Below are 17205 nucleotides of genomic sequence, written 5' to 3'. Positions count from 1 at the left end.
TCACGGAAGTAGTAAGACATGCTGTTGATAGTATCAAAGAAAGTGTCTTTGAAAGATCTGCTACTTAAAATCAGGTCACTATGCACTCCTCCTGACTTAATGACATGAACTGCACAAAGTTTGTAAGATTAGGGTTTTTTTTTGCAGCTCAGTTATGCTGTTGGTGTTGTGTATTTACTGTAGCTGAAAAGTCTCAAATGCTTTTAAAGTTGGAATTCAGAGCATTAATACTTAAGCTACTATCTGGCTTGTACAATACTTAAGGGAATCACCTTATATAATATACAGCTACTTTCTACATTCCTGGCTGTTTCTTATTAACAAAACACATCCTGTTAAATCTGGAACCTTGCTCAGTGCCTTGATGCTTAAGCCAAGTAGCAGCAGAGCATCCACACTGATATTATGTAGCTAATGTGGAACGTGAGAAAACCATGGCGTTTGAACATACAAGCTAAATACCTTCTTCCTCTTCACCCTGCTTCCACAGCTCCTATTGCAGGAACTGTTAACTACTGGAGAATCAGGAGCTCTTGGTGTGAGACTCTAAAATACATGAATGTTACTGCCATATTCAGGCACTCAGACCATGGCGATGAGCATGTGCCTACCAAGAGATTTTAATGGAGGAAATCCTTCCTGACAAGAAATTAAAACAGTAGAGAAAAGGCTTTTGTAGATTTAAGTGGTGAGGGGTGGAGTTGGCTAATTCTATCTCTGACATTCGTTACACCAATGCATCCGATGAAGTGAGCTGTAGCTCACGGAAGCTTATGCTCAAATAAATGTGTTAGTCTCTAAGGTGCCACAAGTCCTTCTTTTCTTGTTACACCAATTGTAGATCATCCTTTTTCTCTCTCTCAGTCTCTGTTAGGTTGTGTGTAGTATCAGATGCAAGCTGAAAGACTTGTGTGGCAGCACACTGCCAAATGGATGTGTGCCATTGTCAAGCCAATAACCGTACGGGACCTCCGTCAGTTCAGAGAATGCCTGCATCAGGGTAAGAAGTTTCTGCCAGCCATTGATGCTACTAAAGGATGACGGTACCAGTTATACAATCATACGTAGGATAAAAATTGCTGGTGCTTTCTCATCAAGGGTTCCTTATATGAAAACTGGAATAAGCCTGAAAACATGTTAACAAACTTCCACCAAACTTCCACCACTGGAGCCAAACCCTTAGAAGAAACTCCTCCTCCTTACGTTTCTGATGAACAGTGAGATAAACCCTTTCTCTTATGCACCTGAACATCTTCCTTGGCTTCAGTGGGGTGAGGCAAAAATAAATGAAGGAATAAGATGCACGAAGAGACCAGTGTGACTGCAGCAGAGGTAGTTACTAATTACAGTGGAATCTTGCTTTGAAGAACACCAGTCTTATGAACAAAAGTCACATAATGAAAGTGATGTCAATGAAGAACAAGTCGACATCCCCTCGCACTCCAATGCCTATTATGCATTGGAAGTCACTTTGCATTGGTTGAGGGACAAGAAGACAGTGACATGCAGTTCACCATACTGCAATCTGTACACGGCAACTTTTGTACACTGTACAAAACTTTTGTACACTGCACTGTACACTGCACCATACTGCAATCTGTACACTGCAACTAATTTTGAGATGTTCAGTGTTATGAACTTTTCAGTTTATGGTGACAAGTATCAGGGGATAGCTGTGTTAGTCTGTATCCACAAAAACAACAAGGAGTCTGGTGGCACCACCGGACTCCTTGTTGTTTTCAATTTATGAACTCCTCTATCCCCAATTAGTTAATAAAATTGGGGTTCTACTCTATCTGAAAGTGACAGTGAGTGTAGTGTAACCTAAAGTACCGCCCAGGAAAGAATTTAGCCTAAAATATTTATCTCCTCTTGTCTCTGTTTATATCTTTTCTTCGTTCTCCAGGTTTCTGTGAGTGGAGGGCTTCTCCTCCATGATATGAACATTGCGCAGTATTTGGATGGTACTCGATGCAGATCCAAGCAGTCATTTTCCAAGTAATTTATTTGTGTACTAAGTGCCTGACGTCAAGTTCTGGGGCGACCAGCATGGTTGGAATGTTAGCATTGACTTAGCCATGTTTTCAAATACTTATGAGTACCTGGTAAGGCATAATTATATTTCTGTCCAAACCCTTCTCTGGTGGGAAATAAATTGAGCCTTTACTAGTACCATCAAGTTAAGATTAGTAACTTGAGTTTTATATTACCCATTTGTTTTGAGAAGAGAGATCTGGTAACTTTGTTCCTGCTATTCCCTATAAGTTGAATGGAACTTGTCAAAATCTGATTTGCAAATAACTTCACAGATAAATGAGGAATTGTGTTGTGATTGGTGAGATTATGTTTGTTACTCGTAAGTATTCTTATGTCTACCAGTTTATACTGCAAGTTTAAATATTCACAGATCTCAAAAACATCACCATTTTTTTTTTTTTTAAATCAGGAATAAAGCTGAAAACTCACACAGGAAGCATAGTGGCTATTTGTTCTAACATTTCACTGAGATTGTCTTCCAATTAGGGAGCAGGAAATACACCCTGTGGCATAGGCCACCAAGCACCCACCATCAATAACAGAGAACAGTTGAAATAAGCAGGACACAAACAACCCATAGGCTAAAACTTGTTTGAATAAACTGTTCAGTGAATACCCTTTAAAATGATTCAGATGTTGTAGAAATCGGGATGAGTTCGTAGACAGGAAAAACGGTTAAATTTGGGGGATCGCTTTTTGGCAATGAATAATTCAACTGACTCTAGTTGTCCCCCCACGCCACAGGGGCAGGGTTTTGCTGGTCATTTATTGACACAAGATAAAGGCAATGTATATTAATTTTATAGTTTTCTAAAACAGACTTTTAGACCCCTGTAAGAGTCATATCCTGTGCACTTTAATTTACCTACATAAGCTGTTAATAGTTTCCTTTAATATGAGGATTAAATGCACCAATATTCATTATGATTAAGAAACAAATTAATTTTTATATAATAATCATAATTTAATTGGACACTGTTTGCGTGAAATTTTGCTTCATTAAAACATAAACTTGATCGTCTGCCTAGTAAATCTCAAATCACTGCTGTTAACAAACTAAATGCCGTAAAGTCTTGTTAAATGTGAATTAAATCCCTGTTTTAAATACTTTACAATTGTTTTCAAAGTGGAAAGCCATAAACTGAAAAGCTCTCACCATCTGTAGATAATCTTGCTGCTGTGGATGCACGTAGAGAGGAGTACATTCACGGTTCTGCTATGGACCCAGGGTGTGAAGCAGAAACAAGCCATTATTAAACGTTTTTTGTCTGCTTCCCCCTCTCTGAATTGAAGTTAATAATAGTTCCTTGCCTCACAAGGGCATCTTGTGAACTAATTAATTAGTGGGATATCCCCAGAAGGCCAAGGTTATCTAAAATGACTACTGACTTTGGACACCCAACTTGACACATCCTAACGAGGCCTGATTTTAAGAAAGTGCTGAGCACCCCCAACCTCCAGAATTCAGGCCCTTTAAGGTGTCTCCAACTGGGCACTCCATATCATGAGCCACTTAAGAAAATCTAAGCCAAAATAGCTGGAAAAGAGGGAAAAATTTCTCTGTTGACTACTTTGTCCACCTACGTTGTGCATTTGACAGCCCTTTCAGTTCCCCCAGCTTATGTGGGCCTTTGATACAGCAAGGGGAAGAGAAATATCAAAGATTAAATGTGTGTTTATAAAACTACAGAAATGGCAGGAGGAGTCATATGCAGCTGTAGCATCTGAAGCTATTTTTAATTAACTTATTTGATAGAGAGAAAAATTTAAGTTGTTGGTATTGTGTGTGTGTGTGTGTGTGTGTGTGTGTGTGTGTGTGTTTGCTGTTTATAAAACCTTTTCACATTACGGTTACTGGGACTTCATGCCCAGGGTCTCCATATTGCAGAGGTAAGAACTGGTCCAAACTCTGTTGCACCGATCAGTGTTGCCTTATTTACTGTGTCCTGAGAATGCAACCAATTGATGGATTTTAACCAGCTTTATTTCTTCCAAAAAGCAACAGTCGGGTTTATGGCTTAATAACAACCTGCAGAGAAGACATTCAGAAGGCAAGAAATTGTGTGTCCTTCACTACTGTAACAAAATCTGCTGTGTAATGTGCTGATTAGGCATCTTGCTGCAAACAAGGTCATATCTACACCATTGCCTTGCAATCACATCTTTTTTCTCTCTCTAGCAATTGTACGGCCTGGCCTCTTTTGCTGTTAAGAACGTAACAGTCGCATTATTTCATGATCGTCCCACAAAGAGCTTCACAAAATTAATATAATCCATTATAAAACCAATTTCATAGGGGCAATAACATGCTAACTGTAACCAAATACTTTAAAAATCAATGAAGACCCCATAGATTATTTTTTTAATCCACAAGAACAGAGCAACATGAACACATTTAGGCAGAGGCTTTCCATAGCTGGGTGACTGTAAAACATACCTGATAGGACAAAGAAAAATGAAGGCCATTTCTGGGCCCAAGGAGCTTCATTGTACTATTACACATGATGTTCTGGAGCAATACATGGGGTAAATAGGACGGTCATCCTTCAGGTAGTCTTTTTTTCAGAGATTGTCTGGATATTTGTCTGAGGCTACAGGTATGGACATGAAACTGGCACCCCGTGCAGTTTCTTGTGTGGTTTATGCTATCCACTCGGTGAAAATACCATGAGATTTGCCTTTCTTGTGATGTTTTGGTGATTCTGCTGCTTCTCAAAGGTTAAAATCCGGTCAAGGCAGAGATGCACCAACATGAATAAAAGGCAAACAGTCACATTTTGACGCTTCTAACTGATACATTTTGTTTGAGTTTAGGGTGAATTTAGGGTACTTTATCCAAACTAGCTTTTCTATCCTTATCAACAAAGTTAAAAACAAAATGCAAGGATTCATCTAAAGTGCCAGATCGTCAGCTAATATCAGTTGATGGAGTGCCAATTAAGACAATGGAGCTATGGTAATTTACACCAGTTGAGGATCTGTCCCTTAGTGTTTAAATAGTTAAACACAAGTATCTGCTTGAACTAAAAGTGATGTACGGAATGAGGAGAGGTGTTCTATCCCAATGGTACGAACTTTATAGTAAGCACCTGACAGTTTAAGTGATATGAGTATCTGAAATGCTATTGTTCACAAACAGGTAACATCTTTACTTTGCTATATGTGACAGGTATAACAAATCTCATTAGAGAATCTATCTAGACGTACAGTACAAACATTCTGCCTATGTGAATCAGGCAACTCTCCATATATGTATTTTTTAGTCAGCAAATTATTTTTTTCCTGGTTGCTTGTTTTCTTTTCCTTTCTGCCTCAGCTATCTTTCAGGCTTTTGTAATTTGTCAGTTCCATGTACCAAGAAAGTTGTAACATAGGGCATTGGTGATACCAGCAAAAAAGCAATTCAAAGTAAATAAAAGCTTCAGGTAAATCTCGCAGCCCAGGGCTCAATTTATTAAGTATCAAAGGTATGTTATAGGAATCTCCTGCATGGAAATTATAGCTTCTTTAATTACCTAGCTGATAAGAGTGAAAATTTGGCAGCTTGTTTTTCCAAGGTAGATTTGTTGATAAAAGTGGATCATGGAAGTTAATTAAAATCTGGCATAATATGCAGGGGCTTGACAGCTGAGTTCTTTGTGTGGATGATGGCATGGCCTTCATCATTCATAAACCAATGCCTCATAGGTAAAAGAAAATTATACTGTACCTCAATTAAATTATTTTTGTGATATATATACCTGGGATAAAGATGCTAAGAGTGCAGGCAAAAAATGGCTTCCTCATGTGGTCGTACAGCCCCTAGTACGATGGGGCCTAACAATAGCGTGTGGTGTAAGTTACCAGTCACATGCCATAGACGCTCCATGTGACCATCCTTAATTTTAAATGTATTGGTATAAACTATTCCTTTAGATACGAATTGCAGAGCTAGTAAAAATGTATCCATTTTTGTAATTTTGACAGTTTTCTCACCATCTTTTTTGTGGCCTTTTTTGACTGGCTCTAATGAGCTGCAAATAACTTGTAGAGACTGAGATCTGTTCATGAATGTAAAAAGGGCTCAATTCACACTAATTAGTCATAACTACTTGACCAACGGTTCCACATTTCTTACACCATGTCGTTCCATTCACTAGTTTTCAGTGTCTTACTGAATCAAAGTTCTCCTCTTCAAGGCTTTACATATTTTTTTCGCCCAGCTACATCTCTGTTCTGATTTCCTCCTCATCCCTATTTCACTCCTCACTTCCTACGCACCACATAATCCTCTCTCCACTGGGTCCACCAATCTATCTTCAGACTGTATGGTGGGACCCTCCATCCAGAAATTTGTACAAACTCTGTGGTACAACATTGGACATTTCAGGCAGAACTTGCACTTCTGTAGCTGTGCCTTGAGGGAAGAAAGCAGGTGGTAGTGAGAAGCCCTAGAAATGGGTGCCTGGAAGAACAGATGCCTGAAGGGGCTACTCCTTTTGATCCTGAGGCTTGACTGGTACCTCAACGACTTCAGAAAAGATGAGAGCCCCTAAAAATGGTTAGATCTAGTCTCCCTGTTGTGAGGATATAAGCTGTGGCCAAAGAAACCCATAAAACAGCCACCTACCAGGTTCTTAGGTGAGTGTTACCTAGCAGGCTTAACCATCCATCACAATTTCTTTCGTGATTGGTTCTTCTCTCTGTTAAACAAGACCCAATGACAATAAAAGAAACTTAAGAAAGAAGGCAGATTCCAAAGTAAGTTTGTGGCTGTACAAAGTAGTAGGGGAGAGATCACACTCCTGAAGGGGTGATCACTGTTAATGTTGCGTTAATATGCAAATCAGGTGGAGGAAGCTGAAAGGAAGTTTTAAATTCAGAGACTGAACATAAATAGATCTTATGATATATAAGGTGTTGGTTATATAACTTCCAGTCTTGTAATAAACTACACATTAAGAGGGAGGGAAGTACAGGTTGTCTAAATTTAGTGTTAATAGGTAGGTAGTCTTTATTAAGCTTTATTAAGCTGAAATCTTTATTGTTCCTTTTCAACCAAGTCTTTAATGTAGTCATGGGATCTTAAAGAATGGGCTTGTGGCCTAACCTTTGCTAAGATCAAAGGCAACTTGCATGATAAAGCCAGATTCAATTTGTGTCCAAGATAGAATATTTGGGCCATAAATTCACTGTCTGAAGAAATCAGAGGCCAGGTAATACATTTGAAGTTCAGGAATGGTTAAGACTTGAGTCCTGTCAGCCATAGAAAGCAATGTGATAAAGTCAGGTTTCAGAGTAACAGCCGTGTTAGTCTGTATTCGCAAAAAGAAAAGGAGTACTTGTGGCACCTTAGAGACTAACCCATTTATTTGAGCATGAGCTTGCATCCGATAAAGTGAGCTGTAGCTCACGAAAGCTCATGCTCAAATAAATGGGTTAGTCTCTAAGGTGCCACAAGTACTCCTTTTCTTTTTGTGATAAAGTCAGTACATCACATCACACTTTGTCTCCTTAAGCTCTATATGTACCCGTACCTATTTTGTACATTCTCTTTTCTGTTGCTTGCTCAGTGTCTTGTCTTGTATATTTGTTTGCCATAATTTTTCTTGAAAACCAAGAAATTAGCACTATCCTCATCTGCATTATAACATAGGGTACAAAAAATTCATTGTATCATTGTTCGGAGTTTAAAAATAGCAGACTTCTACTGCTAATTACACAGATAATTTATTGAAGTACTTTCAGAAAATTGCTTGATTTGAATTTAGTACAGTAATTGTTCACTAGATAGATTTAAAACTTCAATTGCTGCTTTTTCTAATTTAAGATCCAATTGGAAAGGCACTTGTATAGGTCTTCGGTGGTTGTAAGCAGCTGACACTTCACAAAGTAGAAGACAAATGCTGGAATGGAAACGTACCATGAATATGAAGATTATGGAGAGTCTAGTTTTTTAAATCTTAGTTCTTTTATAGGCCATCTTTACCCAGTATTTGAGCACTCACATCAGAATGTACTTATTGAAAAGGGGCCAATCCAAGACACCGAGGCCGCTGTGTTGTAAGTTGCAAATCAAAATTATAAACCACCTGTAGAAGACACAGCTCCCCACTCTTGTCAAACTGCAAGCCAAAGCTGCAGAGTCTGTCAGACACGCCTTGTGGCGTGTCTGGTAGTTCAACAGACCTGGGCTGTTTTAGAGCAGTGGAGGAGCTCGTTTCAGAGCTGAGCTTCCCTCATGGAGAATACTATACTATCTCAATGCCCAAATGCAGGACTTGGGTGCTTGTTCTATTTAGGTTCTCACTCTGAGTCCATCACTGTGGTATATGAGCATTTTCCAGTAGTACATTAAGTGATATGACTAGGTTTGGTCGGGGGTGTGTGTGTGTCTATTTTTTCTCCCCAGGGAGAGAATTGCTTTGTTGGGTTATTAGTAAAGGTAAAAGGACATCTTGTGATTGGAAAACGAAGTGAGGAGGTCAATGATGGTTCTTTTTTCCTGTGGGAGTTATTGACCTGTGACCCCATCACCTGATCCCATAGGGTCAAGCTCAGTGTTTATTTTATATGCAAGATTGCTTTTAATAATCTAAAATAGCTGAAATGCAAATAGGAGGACATATAATATGAGTATTTAGGCTTGGCAACAGGCTGAGGCCTAAGCAAGGCCTCGTAGAAAGCTTAGGACAAGTGACTGACTTGAGGTCATAAGATTTTGCAATATGTAGCTTATGATAAACAAGTATAACACAGAAACTTAGAATAACAAATTTTTGGGTATATGTAACCATGGAGAAACCACATTTACAAAACAGAACCATTAGAAAATGTGTGACGCAAATAGTTTTTGCTAGCAATTGGAACCTGCCTGGAATGACAAACATGGGCGAAAGGGCTGAGACCTAAATCAAATATGCTCCTGGTTGAGTGGGGGATGTAAGGAAAAAGGTATATAAAAGATGTTCAGACTGAACCCTAGTTGGGACACCAGGCTATGACCAAATGGTGGAAACCTGAGTAAGAACAATTTTATGGTGATCTCCACTTATTTTTTCTTCTGTCTTTGTTACCAGTCCCTCTAAGGGTTTAAGTGTGTCAGTGTTGGAGAATTGCTTTATCTTGTGCCAGCCTAAGGCTGTAAGTATGCATGATCCAGGGGGTGTTTTGTTATATGTCTCTGTTTCTTGTTCAGTTGCATTAATGCTTTGTTTCAGAGTAACAGCCGTGTTAGTCTGTATTCGTAAAAAGAAAAGGAGTACTTGTGGCACCTTAGAGACTAACCAGTTTATTTGAGCATGAGCTTTCGTGAGCTACAGCTCACTTCATCGGATGCATAGCATATCGTGGAAACTGCAGAAGACATTATATACACACAGAGACCATGAAACAAAACTTCCTCCCACCCCACTCTCCTGCTGGTAACAGCTTATCTAAAGTGATCATCAAGTAGAGCCATTTCCAGCACAAATCCAGGTTTTCTCACCCTTCCCCCCCCCCCACACACATACAAACTCACTCTCCTGCTGGTAATAGCCCATCCCTCTTTGAAACCTCTCTTTATAATGCGCATGATAATCAAGGTGGGTCATTTCCAGCACTAATCCAGGTTTTCTCACCCCCCCCCCACACACCCCCACACACCCCCCTCCAAATACCACACACACAAACTCACTCTCCTGCTGGCAATAGCTCATCTTACAATGTGCACAGCAATAATCCAAGTTTAACCAGAACGTCTTGGGGGGGGGTTTGTAGGAAAAAAAAAAAAACAAGGGGAGATAGGCTACCTTGCATAATGACTTAGCCACTCCCAGTCTCTATTCAAGCCCAAATTAATAGTATCCAATTTGCAAATTGTTCTCCGACTGGTTTATGAATGTTATAATTCTTGACATCTGAAATCATGACACAAAAATGACACAAATCAGATGTCAAGAATTATAACATTCATAAACCAGTCGGAGAACACTTCAATCTCTCTGGTCACGCAATCACAGACATGAGGGTCGCTATCTTAAAGCAAAAAAACTTCAAATCCAGACTCCAGCGAGAAACTGCTGAATTGGAATTCATTTGCAAATTGGATACTATTAATTTGGGCTTGAATAGAGACTGGGAGTGGCTAAGTCATTATGCAAGGTAGCCTATCTCCCCTTGTTTTTTTTTTTTTCCTACAAACCCCCCCCAAGACGTTCTGGTTAAACTTGGATTATTGCTGTGCACATTGTAAGATGAGCTATTGCCAGCAGGAGAGTGAGTTTGTGTGTGTGGTATTTGGAGGGGGGTGTGTGGGGGGGGGTGGGGGGGGTGAGAAAACCTGGATTAGTGCTGGAAATGACCCACCTTGATTATCATGCGCATTATAAAGAGAGGTTTCAAAGAGGGATGGGCTATTACCAGCAGGAGAGTGAGTTTGTATGTGTGTGTGTGGGGGGGGAAGGGTGAGAAAACCTGGATTTGTGCTGGAAATGGCCCTACTACTTGATGATCACTTTAGATAAGCTGTTACCAGCAGGAGAGTGGGGTGGGAGGAAGTTTTGTTTCATGGTCTCTGTGTGTATATAATGTCTTCTGCAGTTTCCACGATATGCTATGCATCCGATGAAGTGAGCTGTAGCTCACGAAAGCTCATGCTCAAATAAACTGGTTAGTCTCTAAGGTGCCACAAGTACTCCTTTTCTTTTTATTAATGCTTTGGTTTACTTGGATGATAAATCAAGCCTTTATGTCTCTATTTCTGTGATTCACCAATCTCCTCCGTTAAATTACGCAGCTGCCGAGAGAGAACCTGTTGCCTATGACTGGTGCACTTTGCACCCTAAAATTAATCCGAGGCACAGAGTGCATTCCACTGGCCCCTGAGAAATCTGAGTCTCCTTCACAAACAAGTGTTCTCTTTGTGGCAGAGGGGTTCAGCTGTGCCTGAAGAGCAGAGGTGTCAACTATGGTCCTCCTCTTGGAACTTCAAGTGATCTCTAGATCATTAATCATCTTGGAGATGAGGACCAAGACCTTGAATTTGATGCAAAGTGGACTATCAAGGCATCCAGATATGAAAAATGGTCCACCGTACAGTGTGTTGCATAGCTACAGTATAGTGTTATGGTGACAAAAGGGAAGGATAATGAAGTGATAGACAAACACTGCTAATAGGCTGAAATATATGACAAATATTGGAGTGAAAGGAGGATGGAAAAAGGGTCATCTGTTCTCTTTCATTAAGGGCCAGATCCTAAAGTGTGCTGCCTGCTGGCAACTTCTGTTGCAGTTGAGGGGAGTTGTGGATTCTCAGCACTTCATGGGAACAAGCCTTGTATGAGTCCATACCTCCTTGCCTCCAGTCTGAATGGCAAATATTTAATATACTCTCTGAAAATGTATGCCTTCACTTTCTTAGTAGAATAGTCTGGTTCTACGCAAACCAGCATAAAATGTATGTATTTTAAGGAACAGGAGAAAATGAATAGGAAACATATGTGAACTAGCTTTTCACACACAATACATTCCTACAGCAAGGACCTGTGAGTTAGCCCCTGGTTGGCTAAGGAAATTTAAAAAGACATTGATACACGTATGTTATGAATTATCCTTGTAGAATCTATTGCCCTTGGTAATCCTACAGGAAAGCAAATCTTGTCTCCTCAAAGATCGAGTCAGCACTTGCCAGAACAGTCATGGTTTTAGGTCACAATTATAATTCCTTTGCAGGAAGAGTAGATTGGGAACCAATCAACCAACATACATTTTGATTTTATTTATTTATTTATTTATTTTTTAGTAAAATGCAACCTGTCTTGATGTAATTCCCCCAGACATTTCAAACTTCCTCTTACCTTGCTAGAGTGTCCGTAATTGCCACAATGTTCTGATACCTGGTGGGTGTTTTCCACCTGTGATAACATTGTGGAAATCCCAGAAGCCTCTAGTTTTCTTTCTTACATGTTTCTGTAATGAAATACTGCTCAACAACAAAATACATAACTTGCAGAGCAAGGCAGTTACCATTGCACTTGGTCATTGCCTCTCACATGTCTGAATCGGTCCAGATTTCCCCCTTTCACTGATGTCTTAGTTGAATCACCAGCCCTAAATAAAACTGTTTAAAATTGTTGTGTTACCCAACCCACCCCCACCACCAGTATTAGCAATCACCCACATAAAGTATAAGTAATGCAGTGATGAATCAGGCCATGTAAACATGCATAAATCCATTAAGACCTTCTGTGATGAAGGCTGATCAGAATCTAAAAGTATTTGTTGACTTACAAATAATGTGTTCCATTTTGTTGCAAAGCATATTACAGAACTGGGCAAGTGTAATTATCTTTGTTGCAATGGGGAAATGTTGGGATCATCTTTAATTGTTTCAAACCCTGAACTTCATACAATCACCTTTTAAGGTATTTCCACAATATGTTAGGTTATTCTCCCAAGTGCTTGATTAGTACATATTTGCACAGCAATTTTAAATATATGATGCATATTTAATCAGATTGGCATGTCTTTCTAAAAGATATGCTAGTAGCTCAGAGATTGCCAGGTGCAATTCTATGGTTATTCAGCAGGTCAGGCTAGATGATCATTATGGACTTAAAATCTATTATAAGCACTGCAAAAAAGTGCTCAGCATTTATTATTGACCAATTTGATACTTATGTGTGGTGCTGGAACAAAATGATATTTCTACTGCTCTCACTTTTCAAGGTTGGGATTTTCAGCCCAAGGGAAGTAGGCATCCTGGACCCCATTGAAATGCAATGGAACCAAACTCCCTTAGGGTACATCTACACAGCAGCTGGAAAGGCGCTTCCCAGTGTGGGTAGGCAGACATGCACTAGCAGCATGGACGGTGGCTCTGGCTAGCCACTGAATTCGTACCCAGGGGATTGGGTGGGATTTTACTTCAGCAACTAGCCCAAGTTCTTGTCTGTGCTGTTGTGGCTAAGTTGCTATTTTTGTGTGCAAGCTCAAGCAGAGCTTGTGTGTGTCTGTCTACTCATGTTGGGAAGCATACTCCCAGCTGCAGTGTTGACATAATCTTAGTCTCCTTTTGGAAATCCCAGCCCCAAAGCCCTCCCAGTTTAATTGCCATACAGTAAACATTTGCATGCCACCTGGTGACATAAGAGAATTAAATACCTTTTGTTAAAATTGCCACCCCGTCATGTTCCCTCACATCCCTTCTGCCAGAACCATAGAAAACCAAAAGGAAGGTAGCACTATGGATTAACCGCTCATGGATAAGTTTCAGAGTAGCATGGATAACTCGTGGATAATGTTTTACAATCACAGGAAGTAAATACTACAAACAGACAAGTATACCTAAAGAAGGCAGAGTATCTGGGGAAGCTCTGAAGTTGTCACTTCTGACTGTACATTCTGTATCGTAAGTGCCAATCACCCAAGCTGATGATTGCACTAATGCTTCCTCAGTCCCAACCCCATTCTTCTCCTGTCAAAAGCATTATCTGCATCTCTTGCTATCTTTTTATATCCTTGTTTTCAGCACTGTGTGATCAAGTCTAATTCACAGGAGAGTTAACTAACCCTACCGGAAAGCATGTCAGATCTAAAGAACTGGCTACACTAGGACTCCCACCTTTGCCGACACAGCTACAATTGAAACAGTGTTAACTCCAAGCTCTATGATACAACCGCATTTGCTCCAACCCCTCAGACAGAGACAAACGCCTACAAGATCTCTATCAAGCATTCTTACAACTACAATACCCACCTGCTGAAGTGAAGAAACAGATCGACAGAGCCAGAAGAGTACCCAGAAGTCACCTACTACAGGACAGGCCCAACAAAGAAAATAACAGAACACCACTAGCCATCACCTTCAGCCCCCAACTAAAACCTCTCCAACGCATCATCAAGGATTTACAACCATCCTGAAGGACGACCCATCACTCTCACAAATCTTGGGAGACAGGCCAGTCCTTGCTTACAGACAGCCCCCCAACCTGAAGCAAATAGTCACCAGCAACCACACACCACATAACAGAACCACTAACCCAGGAATCTATCCTTGCAACAAAGCCCGTTGCCAACTGTGTCCACATATCTATTCAGGGGACACCATCATAGGGCCTAATCACATCAGCCACACTATCAGAGGCTCGTTCACCTGCACATCCACCAATGTGATATATGCCATCATGGGCCAGCGATGCCGCTCTGCCATGTACATTGGCCAAACCGCACAGTCTCTACGTAAAAGAATAAATGGACACAAATCAGACGTTAAGAATTATAACATCAAAAACCAGTCACAGAACACTTCAATCTCTCTTTGGTCACTCGATTACAGACCTAAAAGTGGCAATTCTTCAACAAAAAAGCTTCAAAAACAGACTCCAACGAGAGACTGCTGAATTGGAATTAATTTGCAAATTGGATACAATTAACTTAGGCTTGAATAGAGACTGGGTGTGGATGGGTCATTACACAAAGTAAAACTATTTCCCCTTGTTTATTCCCCCCCTTCCACCCCCCACTGTTCCTCAGACGTTCTTGTCAACCACTGGAAATGGCCCACCTTGATTATCACTACAAAAGGTCCCCCCCCAACTTGCTGGTAATAGCTCACCTTAAGTGATCACTCTTGTTAGTGTGTATGGTAACACCCATTGTTTCATGTTTTCTATGTATATAAATCTCCCCACTGTATTTTCCATTGAATGCATCTGATGAAGTGAGCTGTAGCTCACGAAAGCTTATGCTCAAATAAATTTGTTAGTCTCTAAGGTGCCACAAGTACTCCTTTTTTTTTAGTGTTAACTGTGTGATGTTTCCCTTTAATAGAGCCAGAGAGAGAGAGAGAGTGCATACACACAAATAATCCATTATGTGCACTGAGTGGCACAATATTAGTGGACTGGAGACACTTTTACATCTCTGTTTTGGAATAGCTCGCATAGTTCTGCTTAGAGCTTTTCTCTTGGAAAATATTGCAAGTAACATTGCTGTATTTAGTCTGGGGAGGCAGACCCTCTATTGCAGGTCAGGGCTTCATTGTTCGACATGGTGGAAACACAGCTGTCATGCCTGCCTGTAATCAGCCAGTTGATGAACCAGAGCACTGGTGTGAACATCGGGCTTCACAATGCCCTCAAACAGCACACACACAAACTTCTTATATACTCTGTATACTCAGTTTTTCATGCATCTCCATTGACAGGATTTTTGCTCTACTCCGTTCTCTCTGTCCTCCCGCCCTCCACTTCTGTCTGTCTTCCTCCCTCTTTGACCTATTTTTTGGGGGGGGAGTGAACTAAATATGTGGAAACTTGCTAGAAGGAACATTGATCCTTTCTCAGAAACATCATTTGAATGTTGCTGTTGTCAGTGTCAGTCATTAATGGTCTGGCCAGCATTTGAAATCCTTTAAAACAGGAAAGAGACAGAGACCGACAACAGTGTCTGGATTTCCCCTATAGAACAAGACAGAAAGCATGAAGCAGAGGTTATATTTTAGCCCAGCAATTTGGAGCAGGCTATTTGATCTGGGGGCCAGTGGTTTTCAAACACTCCGGATTCACTTTGAAGTACACCAATTAAGGTTTCACATATAATGTTAACCCAAAGCATCCAGTTTTTTTTCGCTGTGTGTTGGTAGAAATGTTTTTTCTTCCCTAGCCCTCATTAGAGACTTCAGGAGCAATGGGAGCGAATGGGACATTGTTATGGCTGGCAAATTTAATGGCCTTGTTACCAGTTGTGGACGATAGGGAGCAAGGGATCATTTTTTCAGTTGGAGGCTTTGAAAAGCCATTTGATTAGCAGAGTGTGACTTTTAAAGAAATATCCTTTCTGAACGCAGGAGCTGGGCTGCAATGCTTAATTGGGCAATGCATAGCAAGTGTCTCTCCATTGCATGACAACAGGTAGCAAAGGGCATTGTGAAACATTTAGGGAGCTGTTAGATACTTCAGATCACAAGCCAAAAAATGTGAGTATTATCACAAGCCATGGGACAAAACTGGTGGTTCTCAGACTGGGTTCCATGAAGCGTGGACTAATCACGTGGCACTTGGAAGTGGCTCAGGAAGCTACCGCTAATGGTGAAACATATTCTAATTTAAACCCTATAGAATAGCTGGACTGCCACGTGTTTCAGCTGCATGTGCATCAATCTTTATGCAAAGCTCCCTTGCATTTCTATACCTTCTTGGGTAGCTTCACGGGCAGGGAAATATGTTAAGATAGTTTTTGTTGTTGGATATTTACACTGCTACAGAGACTACTATGATCACATTTGCCTGGGACGCCAGTAGTAGGGAACAGGAAATATGCAAGAGGACAAAGTTAAACTGCAAAGTGATCTGAAAAGATAATAGACATGAGCACCTCAGGCCATGAGAAGATCTGATATTAATGCTAAAGTCCCTCACTTGAGGAGAGGGAAATAAACAGCACAGGTTCAAGGGGGAGGGGGGGAGATGTACTAGTACCCAAGCAGCTGCTACACCCATCACACTAAAGTGAGTATTTCATTTTGTCCTGTTAACTTTGTCCAAATATTACTCTATGTAACCAAGCCCTCTGTTTGCAGGTGGGGCATGTGCAGTTGGGATTGGAAGGTTAGGACAGGAAATGATCCACAGAAGGTTCCCTTTCATGGAGAAGCTGTCTGTGGCATGAAAAAGACTGAAAACTCCTGTTTTAACTGTGTCTCTGGGAATTGATTGACATGGATGGCTTAACCACAAGGCAACTTTTTGAGCTGCCTCATTAGTATCAAATGTGACAGACACATGCAGCATCTTTAGGGACAATTTGTCTGGGGGAGGGGGACAAACCTGCTGAAGGGTTGGAAGGATTAGACCAGGGGTGGCCAGCCTGGGGCTCCGGAGCCACCTGGGGCTCTTCAGAAGTTAATGTGCAGCTCCTTGTCTAGGCACCAACTCCGGGGCTGGAGCTAGACACCAACTTTCCAATGTGCTGAGGGGTGCTCACGGCTCAACCCCTGGCTCTGCCACAGGCCCTGCCCCCCCTACAGCCTCCTGCATGCCGCAAAACAGCTGATGGGGAGGGAGGGGGAGGCGCCGATCAGTGGGGCTGCTGGCCGGGGGGGAAGGGAGGAGCTAATGGGGGGCTGCTGACGTATTACTGTGGCTCTTTGGCAATGTACATTGGTAAGTTCCGGCTCCTTCTCAGGCTCAGGTTGGCCACCCCTGG

General features: G+C 41.0%; 1 protein-coding gene across 10 annotated transcripts in view; it reads left to right on the top strand.

Moving 5' to 3' along the window:
- The window catches only part of NECAB2 (N-terminal EF-hand calcium binding protein 2), a 378861-nt gene that overhangs the window by 86534 nt on the left and 275122 nt on the right, over positions 1-17205 (top strand). The window lies entirely within an intron of this gene.

This window comes from Chelonia mydas, chromosome 12 (genome assembly GCF_015237465.2).
Source record: "Chelonia mydas isolate rCheMyd1 chromosome 12, rCheMyd1.pri.v2, whole genome shotgun sequence".
NCBI classification, from domain to species: Eukaryota; Metazoa; Chordata; order Testudines; family Cheloniidae; genus Chelonia; species Chelonia mydas.
This window is presented reverse-complemented; position numbering and strand designations above follow the sequence as displayed.